Source organism: Triturus cristatus, chromosome 3_2 (assembly GCF_964204655.1).
Source record: "Triturus cristatus chromosome 3_2, aTriCri1.1, whole genome shotgun sequence".
Lineage (NCBI taxonomy): Eukaryota > Metazoa > Chordata > Amphibia > Caudata > Salamandridae > Triturus > Triturus cristatus.
This window is the reverse complement of record NC_140584.1, coordinates 553093011-553109815: the sequence shown is the minus strand read 5'-3', so window position 1 is coordinate 553109815 and position 16805 is coordinate 553093011.

Here is a 16805-nt window from a genome sequence, read left to right as displayed (position 1 = left end):
GTAACTACATATGTTTTAAACTAGTATATGTGACTATTGGTGTATATAATTGAGTATATGTGAGAGTGAGAGATTGAAAGAGTTCCTGTATGAATAAGTATGTGTTTCTATAAGTGATTGTTTAAAAGACTAAGTATGTGTAAGTTTCTGTAGAAGTAAGTGTGGTGGTGTGTGTATAACTGTATATGCAAGTAAATGTATGTTTGATTCTTTATTAGCATGAGTGACTATGTGTGTGAGTAACTCTATGGATGAGTGGCATTGTGTAACAGGATGTATAGGTGTATGAGTACATATGATGAGTGAGTACATGTATGAGTGACTGTATAGGACTGTTGGTGAATGAGTGGATGTGTATGTGGATCTTAGAATTACTAAAGAGGTTGTTGTAACTGGTATTGGTATGTCCATTGTTTTGAAAATGTTAGTCTATTTTTGAATGTGTGTATCAAAGGTTATATTAGGGTGAGAGGAGGTCTGCCACTCTATCACAAGGATGATGTCATCAGTGATGTCATCAGTGATGTCATTTGAGAAGTCATCAGTGATGTCATGAGTGATGTCACTGACCATGTCATGAGTGATGTAATATGTGACGTCATCAGCAGTGCATTGCGGGCGCGCGAGTTATAGTTAGCTGAACTAACTATAACGGGGGAATTTAAATGGTTTTGTACAAGTGAAAAGTCCAGCTAACTATAACACCCCTGAAACCTATGGTTTTTTCAGTGAATTTCTGAGGTTTTTTAAATGCTAATTCCTAACTATAACGTGCCTGAAACCTATGGTTTTTTCTGTGAATTTCAAAGGTTTTTTAAATGCTAATTTCTAACTATGCCTACAGAGATAGGAAATGTGAAGAAAGAAGAAAAAATGCACAGAAAGAAAAAAAAGTGCAGAAAGAAGCAACAGAAGTCCTCAAAGACGAAGAAAAGTGCAGGAAGAAGGATAACGTGCAGAAAGAACAAAAAGAAGAGCAGAAAGAAGCCTTGTTGCAAAATCATCCTGTACCCTCAACTTTTTCAGACGGATACTGGTGGTAACTGAGTCTGACTAACCAGTCCTAGAGCCAGTGCTATGTTAAAAGACACTTAGAATACAGTAAAAACACCTACATACACTAGGGAACATTATGCGTTGGGGTCCCCCTGTGATTAGCATGACCTCCTCTGTATATAATAGGGCAGGGGGATTAAAACTACCTCTTAAAACAGGCTACAGGGCGTTTTTGCACACGTTAACTCAGGCCCCTTCCCCTCCCTTCACCACTGTGTAAACACGCCCTGTGTCCGTTTTTAGTTGGGAGATTAAGTTCATTTGAATCCTGAGGGTCCCTAGGGTCCAACTAGCCCACTAGGTACCTCCAGTAAGTGCCACAGAGCTGCGTTGCAGAGAGGTGCAAAAAGTGGCACGGCCTGGACCACCTCTCTGCAATGCAGCTCAGTGGCGCTTACTGGAAGCACTTGGTGGGCTAGTTAGCCCCCAGGGGCCCTCAGTATTGAAGGGAAATTATATCCCCAATTTAAAACGTGCCATAGTGCGTGTTTGCACACGTCACCTCAGGCCCCGTCCCCTCCCTTCACCACTGTGTAAACGCGCCCTGTGGCTGTTCTAAGTTGAGAGATTAGGCCCCTTGAATCCTAAGGGTCCCTAGGGTCAAACTAGACCACTAGGTACCTCCAGTAAGCGCCACAGAGCTGCGTTGCAGAGAGGTGTAAAAAGGGGCTTGGCCTCGGAACACCTGTCTGCAGCGCAGCTCCCTGGAGCATACTGGAGATGCCTGTTGGGCTAGTTGGCCCTCAGGGACCCTCAGTATTAAAGAGGAATTAATTCCCCAACTTACAACTCACCAGGGGGCGCGTTTGCAGAGTGCTGCAAGGAGGGGGCGTGGCCTCCGGCACGATGCCAGTCTTTTATTTATTTTAATTTTTTAAGAAGGGGGGCTGTGTGGTTCCCCTTCTTATTCTAATTTATTGGCCCTGATGACCCCATCCCCCAGGGCCTGTCTCCTAATTATATTTTTTTGACCCCAATCCCCAGGGCCGGCCACTGTTTTTTATTATTTTTAAAAAATATATATTTATAGACACACCTAGGACATGCTTGACAAACCGTACGTACCTATCACCATGACGATTTGCGTGATATTCATTAAAAGGCGACTATGCATACAATGAATCCACGTGGAATGTATTTACACCACTAGTGAAGCTCTGACATGTCTGATGCCCTACCGTGCCTAATCCCGGTAGACACCCTTGTTGTTTATTTATACAAACATGGGTAGCTATTGACGGGCACATTTAATACACATGCACACCAAGCCATTCAAAGGGGATTCGACAAAAATTTGACCAAAACTATGCAAGAAACCCCCCTCACGGTTAATAAAACACACATCCACTGCCGGATGTGTAATACTTTTTATTTTACTCTCTGGAAAGGGGACGAACATCACTTGAGAGTCACAGCGCGCTCCTGGCAGAGCCCAATGCTGTGTTACACCCACCATTGCCTGCTGAGTGCCACACACCTCTGTGTTGTATTCCACCAGCTAGTGCATATGCTATGACACTCTCTAGCCCATGTGCACTGTAACACCACCCCGTGAATATGTCATGCCACACTTGTCTTCGCACGGGTTATATTGCCCCATCTAACGTGCCTTCCTCGATGCCTATGTTATAACATACAGTGCTATGCAATACATATTACAATCTGGGATCCATATCTTTGTCACAGTGCATATGCAACGTTACACTCCCCAGCACATATTTTATATTACAACTTTAGAGACTAGTTAGGTTACACAACACTGCCCTGTGCATATTACACTCCAAGGCGCATATCGCATAGCACGCGCTAGTGCCTGTGCTATCTCGCGCTCTCCAATGAATCTGTCATTGCGCACAATGTATTGCATATTATATTTCACGCCCGGTTCATCTTATATCACACTTTTTGGTGCATAGTTTATACCATACACTATATCTAGTTTTCATTTTCAATCGTGCTCTCAGGACTATGTTCTATATAACACTGTGTTCACCTACCCTTTTCACGGGCATTACATTTTGCGATAGGGGGTGGAGGGTCAGGGGGTGTTTCTGCCAAGTGAGCCCGGAGTCACAGTCACAAACGTCCTCTTCTTCCTGAATAAAAGTGAGATTATGCTGCATACTTGTTCATATTTTAAGTAGTTCGCACAGACACACGTTTTAAAAACAATAAAGTTCCTAATACCCGCCTTCTCTGAACAGTTAGCTTGCTGCCCCATCCCCCTCCTCCCTATCCTCTGTTGTGTGAATCCATGGACTAGCCTCCTCCCTCCTGCCATGCATGGTCTGATGTGCTGCCACTGCCCTCAATTTAGTATGATGTACCAGTCCACTCCTCCTGCCCTCCATTGCCCAATTCTGTGCACCATCATTGACCTCCTGCTTAAACTCTGTGCTTAGCTTGCTGCCCCTATTCTCCTTCCCCCTTCCCTCCGATGTCTTTGTGCATGCCCCTGCTCCATCCTTTTTGCCCACCATGTTCCATGGAACTGCCACTCCTATCTACTCTGAGTGTTCTGTTGAGCTGCCACTCCCCTCCCACCTGCCTAGCATTGTCAGATGACTGTAACCTGTCCCTGCCTCCTCCACCCTGCCTGTCCACATGCCATGCCCCTATCCTCTTCCTCCTGTCCTACATGGTCCATTGTACTGCCACACCCTTCTGCCCTCCCTGGTCTGTTGTGTTGCAACTGCTCCTCCTGCCTGCCCCGTGCGGTCTGTTGTGAGGCCCCCTTCCCCTGAACTTTCTTGTCTGTGCACAGGTCCTGACCCTCCCTTCTATCCTCCATCATCCTTTGTGCATGCCCCTGCACCCTCCTTCTTGCCCATCATAGCCATTGTGCTGCCACTAACCCTCCCACTTGCCATGCATGGTCTTCTGTGCTGCCATGGCCCCTCCCACCTTCCCTGTGTGGTCAGTTAGCTGCCCCTGACCCCCTCCCACCTTCCCTCCATGGTCTGTGTGTATTCCATCACAGTCTCACTGTTGCTCTTCATGGTGTGTCTTGCTTCTAGTGCCCATCCTGCCTGACCTCCATGGCTATCTTGCTGCTCCTGCCCTGCCCCCTTGCCCCCCGCCCTCTGTTTACATGTGCAGACCCCTACTCCCTCCCTCCTGGCTTGTCTGTTCCATTGTAATGCCCCTTATCCGTCCCTCCTGCCCTTTATGGTCTGTTATGCTGCAGCTTTCTCTCCTGTCTGTCCATTATGGTCAGCTAGCTACCATTGCCTCTTGCCCCTCTGTTCTCTGTTGTCCATGTGCATGGTCCTGTCCCCTCCCTCTTGCTTTCTATGGATTGTTGTGCTGCACTCCCGTCCCGCATGCCCTGTGTGGTGTATTGTGCTGCTGCAAACCCTGATGCCTGCCCTGCAGGGTCAGTTTGGTGCATCTCTCCATGTCCCACCTGTCCTCTGTTATCCAAGTCCATGTCCCTACCCCATTTCCTTCCATGATCCAATGTACCATACTTGCGAACATTTTGAACTTGGTAAGAGGGAGATTTTGAAAAAAAACTGGGGTATTGATTTTCCCCTTTGAGTTACATTGAAAAAGAGGAGATTGTAGACAGGAGACAGATCAAATAAAGCCCATTTGAGCTTAAAAACATTGGACGTTTCCTGGCTGAATCGGGTCTGTTGGCATGTATGGTTGTACTACCATTGCCTCTTCCTTCTGCCCACAATGGTCTATTACATTGCCACAGCCTCTCTTGCAAGTCCTGTATTGTTGGTTTGTTGCCCCTGCCCCCCTTTCCACTGCCCTCCATAGTCTGTTGTGCTGCCACGGAACTTCCTGCCTGCTCAGTGTGGTTAAATTGTTGCCTTCGCACCCTCCTACCTGCCTTCAATTTTCAGAGTCCGTGCCCCTGGCCTCTGCCTCTCAACAGTATCCTAATGAACAACTAGATTGCTAACATTCTATATTTATTACAAAAGTGAGGAACGCCTGACGTCATCTTGATGTAATCAAAACTGTAATACCTAGAGCATTTCCTTTAGAAATTACATATATGAGAGCATCTTATTGGCATCAAAATTATGGTTAGTGCTCTAAAAGACTAAAATAAGGACATATTTTCTGAGTTTTCAAATAGCGACAAAGCACTTTTAAATTATTTGTTATCTTTATGTTTTTTTATCCAGCTGACCACTTGATTAAATGTTGCACCTAGTGGAGAGGATGTGGTGTTACATCCAGAACTGCAGACTTTGCAACTGGGGAATCAGGTTGGAGTTTCTGCTTCAGCTCGACATTCTGTGATTCTGGTCAAATCACTTAGTCTCCCCATGTCTGCAACCAAAATGAATTTGTTCTTGTGTGATGTAACCAATGCTTGTGTAAAGCACTCCAATACCTGACAAGTCTGCACTATATAACACTGCAAAAACACAAAATAATAAGTGTTTTGCACACTTCTGTCATTTGGCTATATTTGGGCTACATCTGGGTGATTTTGGGCTACATTTGGGCTCTTTTGTCTCCGGTGGCCATCTTGGGAGATTTATTTGTTATGAAGTTTCCTAATTTCCTCATGTACTGCAGTCTCCTCAGTAGGAAATGCTTTCAGTTTTTTACTTTGATTCCATCATGAAGGTATTCAGATATGTCACACATTTGCCATAAATTCTGAATGTTAGCACTCTAGTTGCTCTTTAGATCACTGTAGTAAAACTACTGTTCACCATGGAAGTCTGCTCCTGGTATTAAAAGTGCATGTTTCAGTCTGCATGTCAGAATATTTTAATGAAATAGAAGAGGATTTGAGAAGTCACTCAAAATGTGCTCTCATTTTCTTTCTTCAGCATTAATCATAATTTCTATGGCAAAATGAACCCCCTCATTGTGTTCCTTTTTAAATTAAATGTTTTAAGTGTTACCAGTTTATTCCAATCAAGATGGCTTCAGGTGTGCCATACTTTTGTCATAATGAAGACAGTAAGCGCTCTAGTTGTTTTTAAGAACACTCTGGGACATTCTGTCATTGGGCTATACTTGGGCTACATCTTGGTGATATTTGGGCTACATTTGGGCTCTTTTGTCTCTGGTGGCCATCTTGGGAGACTTATTTGTTATGAAGTTTCCTAATTTCCTCATTTACTGCAGTCTCCTCAGTAGGAAATACTTTCAGTATTTTACTTTGATTCCATCAAGAAGGCATTCAGATGTGTCACACATTTGCCATAAATTCAGAATGTTAGCACTCTTTTTGCTCATTAGATCACTGTAGTAAAGCTACTGCTCACCAGGGAAACTGCTGCTGGTATTGAAAGTGCATGTTTCAGTCTGCATGTCAGAATTTTTTAATGAAATAGAAGAGGATTTGAGAAGTCACTCAAAATGTGCCCTAATTTTTCTTTCTGCAGCACTAATCATACTTTTTATGGAAAAATGAACCCCCTCATTTTGTTCCTTTTTAAATTAAATGTTTTAAGAGTTACCACTTTAATCCAAGCAAGATGGCTTCAGGTGTGCCATACGTTTATCATAAGTAGGACTGTTAGCGTTTAGTTGTTCTTTGGAACACTCTGGGAAGCTGCAGTAGAACACAAAGGAATCAACTGACAGTCTCTGCCCTTGATGGATGTACATGTTTTACTGAGAATGTCAGACTTCATTCTCACATGACTGAGAAAGATAATGTGAATTTACCGAAAATAAGCTCTCATTTTAGCTTATAGATCACCTTCCAAACCTCTGTGGGAAAAGCATGAGAAAATATTTTTCTCTCAATCATGATATCCCAGCAGAAGGCTTTTTCACATGGTGAAATCACCTTAGAACATACCACAATTCCTAAAATGAGTATGGTACCATCAACAAATGTAACTAAATTCTTAAAACCTTCTATTAACTGCAATGCTTTTTAATGAGGTGCTATCATGTATATTGGTCCCAAGATGGCTGCCAACACTTCTTGGATGAAGTGCTGACAGCCAATCAGATCTCAGGATGAGATGTGTCGTTAGGCTCCGCCCGCATATATATATGATTTTACTTTTGATTTTCTCAGGAACTACTGAACAGATTGACACCATATATGCAAAAGGCACATCCCTGAGCTGAGGACTACCTCTCTGCCAAACTTCAAGTAATTCTGTTCAGCCGTTCGGGCTGTACCTTGGACTTAAGGTCCCTATGGAAAATTGCATGGGAAAAACGCGTTTTGGGACCCCCCTTTTTTCTCAGCCCCCGCTTCACGAATCCCCCCGAGACTTTCAGGGTAGGAGCGGAGTGGAGTGGAGCGGAGCGGAGCGGAGCGGAGCGCGCCACCTATTTTGAAAATTTCGCGAGGATTCGTCAACCGGCGCCAAAGTTATTCCAAATAGAATGTTGTGGATTTCCTATGGAAACACGGTCCTAACTATAACTATCTACTGGCGACCGCCAGTAGATAATATATATATATATATATATATATATATATATATATATATATATATATATATATATATATATACATCTATATATATATATATCAGAAAAGGCATTTCTCGCGCGTTTCCAGGCGCATGAAAAAGAAGCCGCACACAGGTTTTTCTTAAAAGGAGATTTGTATTTAGAGACTTAGACGCGTTTCGACAGCACGGTCTTTGTCAATGAGTCGTACATGGCATACCAGGAAGTAGCAGTGTTATTTAAAACAGTTCCTGTTTCAGCTTAGTAAACATAGAAAAGGTATTGGTGCTGGTCAGCATCATTGTTTTTAGAAAACAGACTCTGTAAAACTTTATACTCATTATTTGAAACACAAAGTAACAATGAATTCTACAGTTAACATAATCACTGTAATCCATAACTAAACATTGGAACTGTTTTCCAAGAATTATTACACTGAATTCATTTGTAGTATTCAATTGTAGAGCATGAACCAAATTAATATTCAAAACAAATACAAACACGCCTAGTGGCGGTAAGCTCGAATATGTTCAGTGTTAATTTGTTGTAAGGCTCATATAGATGTCTCCAAATAAAGTAAGTATTCAAAGCAAGTAAATATGGCTTAATATATAGATATTGGCGAGTGCCAGAGATTGTCTATCTTTTCAATAACCAAGGTGGTGTAAATGGAAAAAACACTGGGTTAGATCAATTCCTGGTTTCATAACAAAAAAAAATAACAAATTAACATTGGTTACTGTGGTGATGATCTGGCACGAACCGGTGCCACCGGGTGACCAGGGGAGTGCGTGGGAAGGACGGGAGGCTGATTATTAGGTGACCTGAAATCTCATCATATCAACCTAAATGGACATGGAGGTCCTCCTCATGGTTGAGGCCTCCTGGGGTCTTGCTTTGTAGCTTCACTATATATTCGGATTCCAGGCGTCGCAGATGACATTCCCGATCACCTCCTCTTGCAGACGCTGGCACCCTGTCAATGCCAAAGTAAGAGATTTTAGAACTGATATCATTTAAATCAGGATGTATCAGCTCACAATGTTTGGCAATGGCGTAGGACATGTCTTTGTTCTTGATAGCGCGCAAATGCTCGAGTATACGTTTTTTCACTGGGAAGATTGTACTCCCCACATAGCGAAGACCACAAATACAAACCAAAACATACACAACAAAATCAGTGTTGCAATTCATAAAAACATTGATTTTACCCATTTTGCCATTGGGAAGGTGAAATGTTTTTACATTTGTGCTATTGCTACATGCTTTGCAACGCCCACACTTGTGAAAACCTGGGAGTTCCCTCAACCAGGTCCCCTTCGTCTTTGTCTTCATAGAAAGGTGGCTATGTACTAGCATGTCCTTTAAGGACTGACATTTTCTGTATGTTACATGTGGCGATGGACTGACCAATTTTCCAATTATTAGATCGTTTTTGACTATGTGCCAATGTTTACGAATGATGCGGTGTATCTCTTGCGAGGCATGATTGAAAGTGGTGATCAGTCTAACTTCATGTTTATTGTCTTCCCTTACCTTTGGGATAAGTAAACTGTTCCTATTTTTGCAATAAGCCTTTTCAGAGGCTATTCTGATAGTTCTAGTCTTGTAGCCTCTGCTTTTGAATCGACCCTTCATATTCTTGGCTTCCTTTTCTTAGGAGGTCCCTGAGCTGCAATTTCGTTTGGCTCTTAATAGTTCTCCGTATGGGATACTATTTTTGACGCTAATCGGATGGTGACTATGTGCATGTAAAATACTGTTGCTCGATGTTGGCTTTCTATAGAGACTGGTATGAAGTGTTCCTAGTTCTACTTTTACTAGGACGTCCAGAAATTCAATTTCATGTTGATCAGTTTTACTGGTGAATTTCAAGTTTATTCTCCGATAGTCCTTGAATAAACTCATCCAAGGTTTTTTTGTGGCCCGTCCCAAATCAGAAAAATATCATCAATGTAGCGGGTCCACATCACAACATTGCTCATATGTTGCATGTTCTCATGATGCCATAGGTGCTCAGCCTCCCACCACCCCATGAACAGACAGGCGTAGCTCGGCGCGAAGCTACTTCCCATGGCAGTACCGGTGTACTGTTCATACCAGTCCTCCTCAAACAAAAAACAGTAATTGTGTAGGCAAAAATATAACATGTGCATCAAAAGAATAGTATGGTCGTACATGTTAATTGGTCTCTTAAGAAGTATTTACAAGCCTGCATACCCAAATCATGTTCAATACAGGTGTACAGGGAAATCACGTCAATAGTTGCCAAAATGTACGTATCCTTCCATGGTATCTCCTGTATCTTGGACAGGAAATCCATGGTGTCTCTGCAATAAGATGGAAGATTGAGAACGTAAGGGCAAAGGAAATAATCTAGGTAAATGGAAGTGTTTTCAAAAAGACTTTGGTTGGCTGAAATAATCGGCCTGCCCGGGGGGTCAGTGGGGTGTTTGTGCACCTTTGGTAACATATAAAAGACAGGTGTAACTGGTTTGCGTGCCAGAAGAAACAGGAATTCATTCTTACTGAGCATATCATTGTCATGCCAGTTATGCAACATTTTGTGATATTCCTGTATTGTTTTGTTATATCGGGCCTGGCTAGATCTCAGGTAACATCCCGAATATTCAAGCTGTCGTTTGGCCTCTGTTCTGTATTTGTTAATATCCCAGAGGACCACGTTACCCCCTTTATCGGAGGGTTTGATCACAAAGTTTGTAGCCTGTTTCAAAGACCGCAACCCTTTTTTCTGTGCTTGCGTCAGATTTTTCGCAAAATTGTTACTGTCTTTTTTCCAAAGGTTCAATAAATCATGCAACACTGACTCTTGAAATGTATCAATGCCATCATGCAATGTAATTGGATTGAATTTCGATCTGGGTTTAAAATCATTTCTGGATCTCCTTTTGACCTCCATAGCCATACTGATTAGTAGGTCACGATCCGATTCCCAGTCTATTGTATCCAATTGAAATTCCCTCATGATAGCTAGTGTCTCAACATCACCCACGGATAAAACCTCGTCAGAGCTAGTGGGAATACTTGTTGATAGTATGGTCTTAGGTTGACCTCTATTCAATTTAGAGGTATGTAATTTCAGCAGTTTAAGTTTACGTAAGAAAAGAAAAAGATCAATACGAGTTTTTGCAAAGTCAAAATTGGCAGTGGGGCAGAAAGATAGGCCTAATTCCAAGACCGATCTTTCTTCAGGAGTGATAGTATGAGAGGAAAGATTTATAATTGAAAGGTTTGAATGCTCACCCATCATTTGTTCCTCTTGGATCGCCTGATGCCTCTCCCATGTGGCGTTGAGTTGTCGTTGGCCTTCGCCCCCTCTCCTGCTCCTTCTCTTTGATCTTGTTCTTTGCCTCCTCCTTTTCCTCTTCCTCGCGCTGGTTTTTTGGATGCACTGAGGCTCAGTTGCATAAAACGGTATTCCTGGAGTGATGTGATGGGTCCTCTGTTTGGTTCCAATGGAGTATATCTGTCATCATCATCTGAGGGTGCAGCTGAGCTAGAGCCAGAGGTTTCTGATTCTTGCGCTCTTAGCGCCTCAATTTTCTTGTAGTCCTTCCTTATGGCATCATATTTTCTGCTGAAGGTTAGGATGCGACCCTGCGCATAATCATTTCTATCCCTTATGAACTTCCAGCATTTTCTTGCCTTAATGCCATCCTCATATTTGGTTAGTCTTAGCTCCAAGTCCTTCATGAAATTTGTAATTTCTTCCTGGGCCGGCAATTTACTGAGCATTTCACAAAGTAGTTTCAATTCTTCTTCGATTTGTTGTAATTCTATTGCCGCATACTTGGAGAGAAGACCAAGCATTTGTTTGCAGGTACCTGCCATTAGAGCAGACCATTCTTCCAAAAGCTTTGGGTTCGGGTTCTGATAGGTGGGGGTCACCAAGATTCGCAGTCCCCTTGGGACACGTCCCACTTCTATATAATTATCCAGTGAAATTACCTCCCAGCTGCGATTTATTTCTTTTTTGTAAAGTTTTTCAAGTTTATATAGATCTTGTTTTAATGTTCTATTCTCTCCCGTTTCCTCTGTAGTTGCTCTCGTAGTGTTAGTATGTTGAGTGTCATCCACTTCAATGAACAGGGATTTGGCAACATCAAGGCGCTGGCGTATTGCTTCACACATCTTCACCACGCTTCCAACGGTCCTGACAGCTTACCAATCGCCGCCAGATCACCGCCACAGTTCGATTTGTCTCCTCATTAGCGAAAAACCTCCCCCGTGCTTCCACTTGCGCAGCTGCATGTTGCGGAACCAGGGGCACCCCTGCCGTTTATAATACAGTGAGAGAAAGTAACAAAGTTAAGACGAGGGTCCAAAGGGAGGCTTTTCACCGCATATATATATATATATGGACAAACAGTGTGGTTCATTGCTGTCGCGCTCAACAGCGGGTGCAGACGTGAGGCTAAACCAATGGCCTGAATCAATTTTATAACAAAGGTACGCTGCACTCAAGAATCCTTTACTTTAGGTATTTTATTTTCCAAACAGAGCCAGTCTGTTGCACTGACTCGTTTCGGCCTCGCAGGGCCTTGCTCATGGTTGAAGGACACTACTACTCATCATGCTTATATACTACTCCCTTCTCGGTCAATGCTGTGGCCTTCTGGGAGTTGTAGTTTTTTTTACATTTAATCAAGTCCTTACTTTAGAAGACAGACTATTTTCAATTCTTGTCATGGGATCGAATCACACATAGGTCACTGTTACGTTTTAAGTATATATTTACACAATTCTAGGGATGCATGTTGTTGTACATTTCACAGTACCAATTTGCAGTAATGTTTTCAAATGTTCAATTTTGCCACAAGAGTTCATGTTTGCTCAATATAGTATTTTTTTTGTCACTCTTAGTGGTTCCTTTGATATAGTATCAGTTGATTTCTGTCCAAATTGAATATAGCACAGGCACCCCTATTGCAATTCTGTCTTATTATCAGTGTAAAAGTTGTTCACGTAATGATCATTGTCGATGCTAACTGTAGCGATATGTATCCTGGTATAGTACCCCGTGAGTCTTTCCTGTTAATATTGATGGTGCTTTCTTCTGAACTCTTTTTGATAGTTTTATGCCGTTTTTTAGCGGAAGCGGTTATAGTTTCCTTGTTTCATCGGAGGATCTCAGTTTGCATATTCACAAGTGCACATACAGTTCTTCATCATAATTAAGGCCTTTAGGGATCTTGGTTGGTTGCCTAATAATGTACTGCGATTCTAGTTTTCTGAGCTTTTTCTTTCTGTCCCCTGCTCTTTCATTTTGAGGAATTAGTCCAAAGAATTCCATTTGTCTCCAATCATTATTCTGGCATGTGGCTATGTGTTTTGCTGTTTGTTTTTGACCACTCGGATGTGTTCCAAAATTCTCTTTTTCAGCATACAGATGGTACTGCCATTGTATTGCAATTCGCATGCATATCGGCTAACATAGACCACAAATTGAGTTGTACAGGTAATTTTGTGGTTATTTTGATGGTTTTTCCTTCTGCGTCTGTTATCTCTTTTGTATTGACACCGATTTTGCAGGGTTTACAATTGTTGCATTTTTTGAATCTCAACTGTTGCTCTTCTAGCCAGTTTCTTTTTGTTTTATCTTGAAAATGACTTTGGACTATTTTATCCTGTAGGGAAGGTGCTTTTCTGTATGTTACTTGTGGTCGTTTGACAATGATAGTACCAATATCCAGATCTTGTGCTAATAAGTGCCAATATTTTGGGATTATCTGTGTGCTCTTTGAGCTTTCTTTATTGTATGTCAGAATCAGTCTTGGCGCTTCCTGTTTGTTGGTATTTGGAGTTTATCTTTCTTTTCCTGTCGCAGGAGACGCACCACCCGAAGATTTAAAGGGGGCCATGGAGCTTCATATTTATTGAAACTTCTCTGTGCAGGCATCTGAGTAGGGTTGACAAGCGGTACTGTCAAGCAGAAGCCCGTCGGAGGGCTTGCATTGTTTATACAGCAGCAGAGAACTGTGACCTGCATTACGAGTCCCACCAATCCACGTGGGCTCATTCGAGCTGCCCATTGGAGGGCATTCATTTTTTAGTGGGGGGGGGTGTTCACTATGCTGAACTGACTGTCGCGCCTCTGAGGAAGTGTATTAGCACTGAAACGAGTCAGGCGTGAATTAACAGGTTGGCTGTAATTTTTTATCTACTTGACTTTCCGACTTTTGCCTCATTAAATGGTTTGCATCAGATGCCGGAGTGCATCTTCAATTGGTGGGTAACCTTGGAGCTTTCATTTCAACGCTGCAAGCCCAGCCGAGGGAGAAGCACCACCCGAAGATTTAAAGGGGGCCATGGAGTTTTGTATTTAACGAAACTTCTCTGTGCAGGCATCTGAGTAGGATTGTCAAGCGGGACTGTCAACCAGAGGCCCATCGGAGGGCTTGCATTGTTTATACAGCAGCAGAGAACTGTGAACTGCACTACGAGTCCCACAAATCCACTTGGGCTCATTCGAACTGCCCATTGGAGGCCATTAATTTTTAAGTGGGATGTGTTCACTATGCTGAATTGACTGTCGCGCCTCTGAGGAAGTGTATTAGCACTGAAATGCATCAGGTGTGAATCGACAGGAAGGCTGTAATTCTTTATCAGCTTGACTTTCCGGTTTTTACCTCATTAATAGGTTTGCATCAGATGCCGGAGTGCGTCTTCAATTGGTGGGTAACCTTGGAACTTTCATTTCAACGCAGCAAGCCCAGCTGTGGGAGACTCACCACCCGAAGATTTAAAGGGGGCCATGGAGCTTCGTATTTAACTAAACTTCTCTGTGCAGGCATCTGAGTAGGATTGACAAGCAAGACTGTCAAGCAGAGGCCCATCGGAGGGCTTGCATTGTTTATACAGCAGTAGAGAACTGTGAAGTGCACTACGAGTCCCACAAATCCACGCGGGCTCATTCGAGCTGCCCATTGGAGGGCATTCATTTTTAAGTGGAGGCTGTGTTCACTATGCTAAATTGACTGCCGCGCCTCTGTGGAAGTGTATTAGCAATGAAATGCGTCAGGCGTGAATCGACAGGATGGTTGTCATTTTTTTATCTGCTTGCCTTTCCGGCTTTTACCTCATTAAATGGTTCGCATCAGATGCCGGAGTGCGTCTTCAATTGGTGGGTAATCTTGGAGCTTTCAGGGATTAACACCAGTTGATTTTATTGTTTTGGCTGACGTGTTTCGACCACCACAGTCTTTGTCAAAGCCACCATAGTGAATTACTCCAACTTCCCATAAAAATAATAAAACAAACCACTTCCTCAATAAACATAGTGGAAAGACTGTGGTTATATTCAAAATTGCATGGTTCTTGTAGGATTCAGAAGGAGTTCCTTTTAAACATGATTTGAATGCATTTCATGTTATTGAAGCATTAACCACAAAATATATATACAATTATTCATGTTGTAAACATAATACAATAGATAAAAATTATTACAAAATAGATATGTATAAGTCAAGTGACAATTGCATATTTAAGTTCAATGTAACAATTACCTCATTGATGTCAAGTGGCAACGTGTACTTGCTGAATTCTCCTCTCTCTCTGAGTATTTTCACTCCTCAAATCATATTTATTATTTCATTACAGATTGTTATGTTACTTAATCCTGTCTTTCAATATCTTTATATTCAATATTTTTTTACTCCTTTTTTCACTACCAGTTTTAAATTCCTTACAATATACCACCTCAGTGAGTCAATACCAAATTACAGCATCTTGAGTTTTCTAGAAATTCACCACTTCACGTGTTCAGAAAATTGATTAACTGTTGCCCTTTGATTTCAAGAAACTAATATAGTTATATACAAAATTTGGTTTCACAAAGCTAATATTGAGTGTGCTCCCAGAAGCTTTCATCATTTCCTCATAAATTCAAACTGCAGCATATTATAATTCCTTTAATCCATGATTATGGTTAATAGCCACCCAGAACATAACCGGTGCAACCCTCAAAATAATATATAGTCCAAAAAAGCTAGAAATGGATTGAAAACCCAAATAAAAATATAAATATATGAATCACAATCATTGAAGAAACTGGAGTGGTGTGTTCATCCGAAATGGACATGCATTTCCTCATCTTGATTGAGACCCACAGGATGACGGCTATTCAAGAGAACTATGTATTCGGACTCACGCCTCTGCAAGATGCGTTCCTTATCTCCACCTCGCTTGCCCATCACCACCCTGTCAATGCCAAAAATGGAAATCCGATCAATTTTATGATGCATGATTCTCTTCTTAACAGGAAAGCTGGTACTTCCTACATACTGCAAACCACACTGGCATACCAAAACATAGATTACATAATCACTATTGCAATTAATGAATTTGTTGATTTTTACATCCCTGCCCGTGGATATTTTATACGCCCTCCTGTTTGTGCTCTGCGTACAGGCTTTACAATTTCCACACTTGTAGAATCCCTTCTGCTCCCGGAGCCAGGACCCAGTATTGCCCTGATTCTCATTGTAATGACTGTGTACTAACATGTCTTTAAGAGATCTACTCTTTCTATATACCAGCTGTGGATGTCTTGTCCAATGACCTGGTTAGATTTTATCAGATTCCAATGTTTATTCAGTATCTTTCTTACTGAGTCTGACTCACTGTTGTAAGTAGTGATCATCCTGATTTTATCTTTTCTCTTTGGGTTGGGGCTGTAGCAAACTCTCCCTATCCCTCACACTTGCTTTCAGACATGCCAATTTGATAACTCTAGTTGGGTACACCCTGTCCCTGAACCTATTGATCATCTTCCCCTGTTCTTCATTGAAGGCTTCAATTGTGCTGTTGTTCCTTTTCGCCATGAGCACCTCGCCATAGGGAATGCTCCATTTTAAACTGGGGTGGGGGGGTGATGGCTACATGCATGCAAGATGCTGTTTCCAGCCGTCTCTTTCTTGAATAATTTTTCTGGATCACCCCATCCACTACTGTGACAAGGATGTCCAAAGATTCCATGACTGATTTCTGTATTTTCCAAGTGATCCTGAGATTTAGCTGGTTCGTGATAATCCAGGCCAAGAAGGACTCCAAGGACTTACACAGTCCATCCCAGATTATAAACAAATCGTCAATGTACTGGGTCCAGAAAGCTATGTGTTGTGTCCACTCTTGACTGGGAGGACCTTGCTTGTCAGTTCGGGCTGGACTGTTCCCATGAGGCACTGGGTCAATACTGATTTGCATATGGCTGGGTTCATACTGGAATGGCATGGTAAGCAAAATAACAATGGATTTAGGCCCAGATCTCTGTACTAGGGTGAATGTATGACATTGTTCTGCATTCTGTCCATCAACTGTTGTTTTTGCAC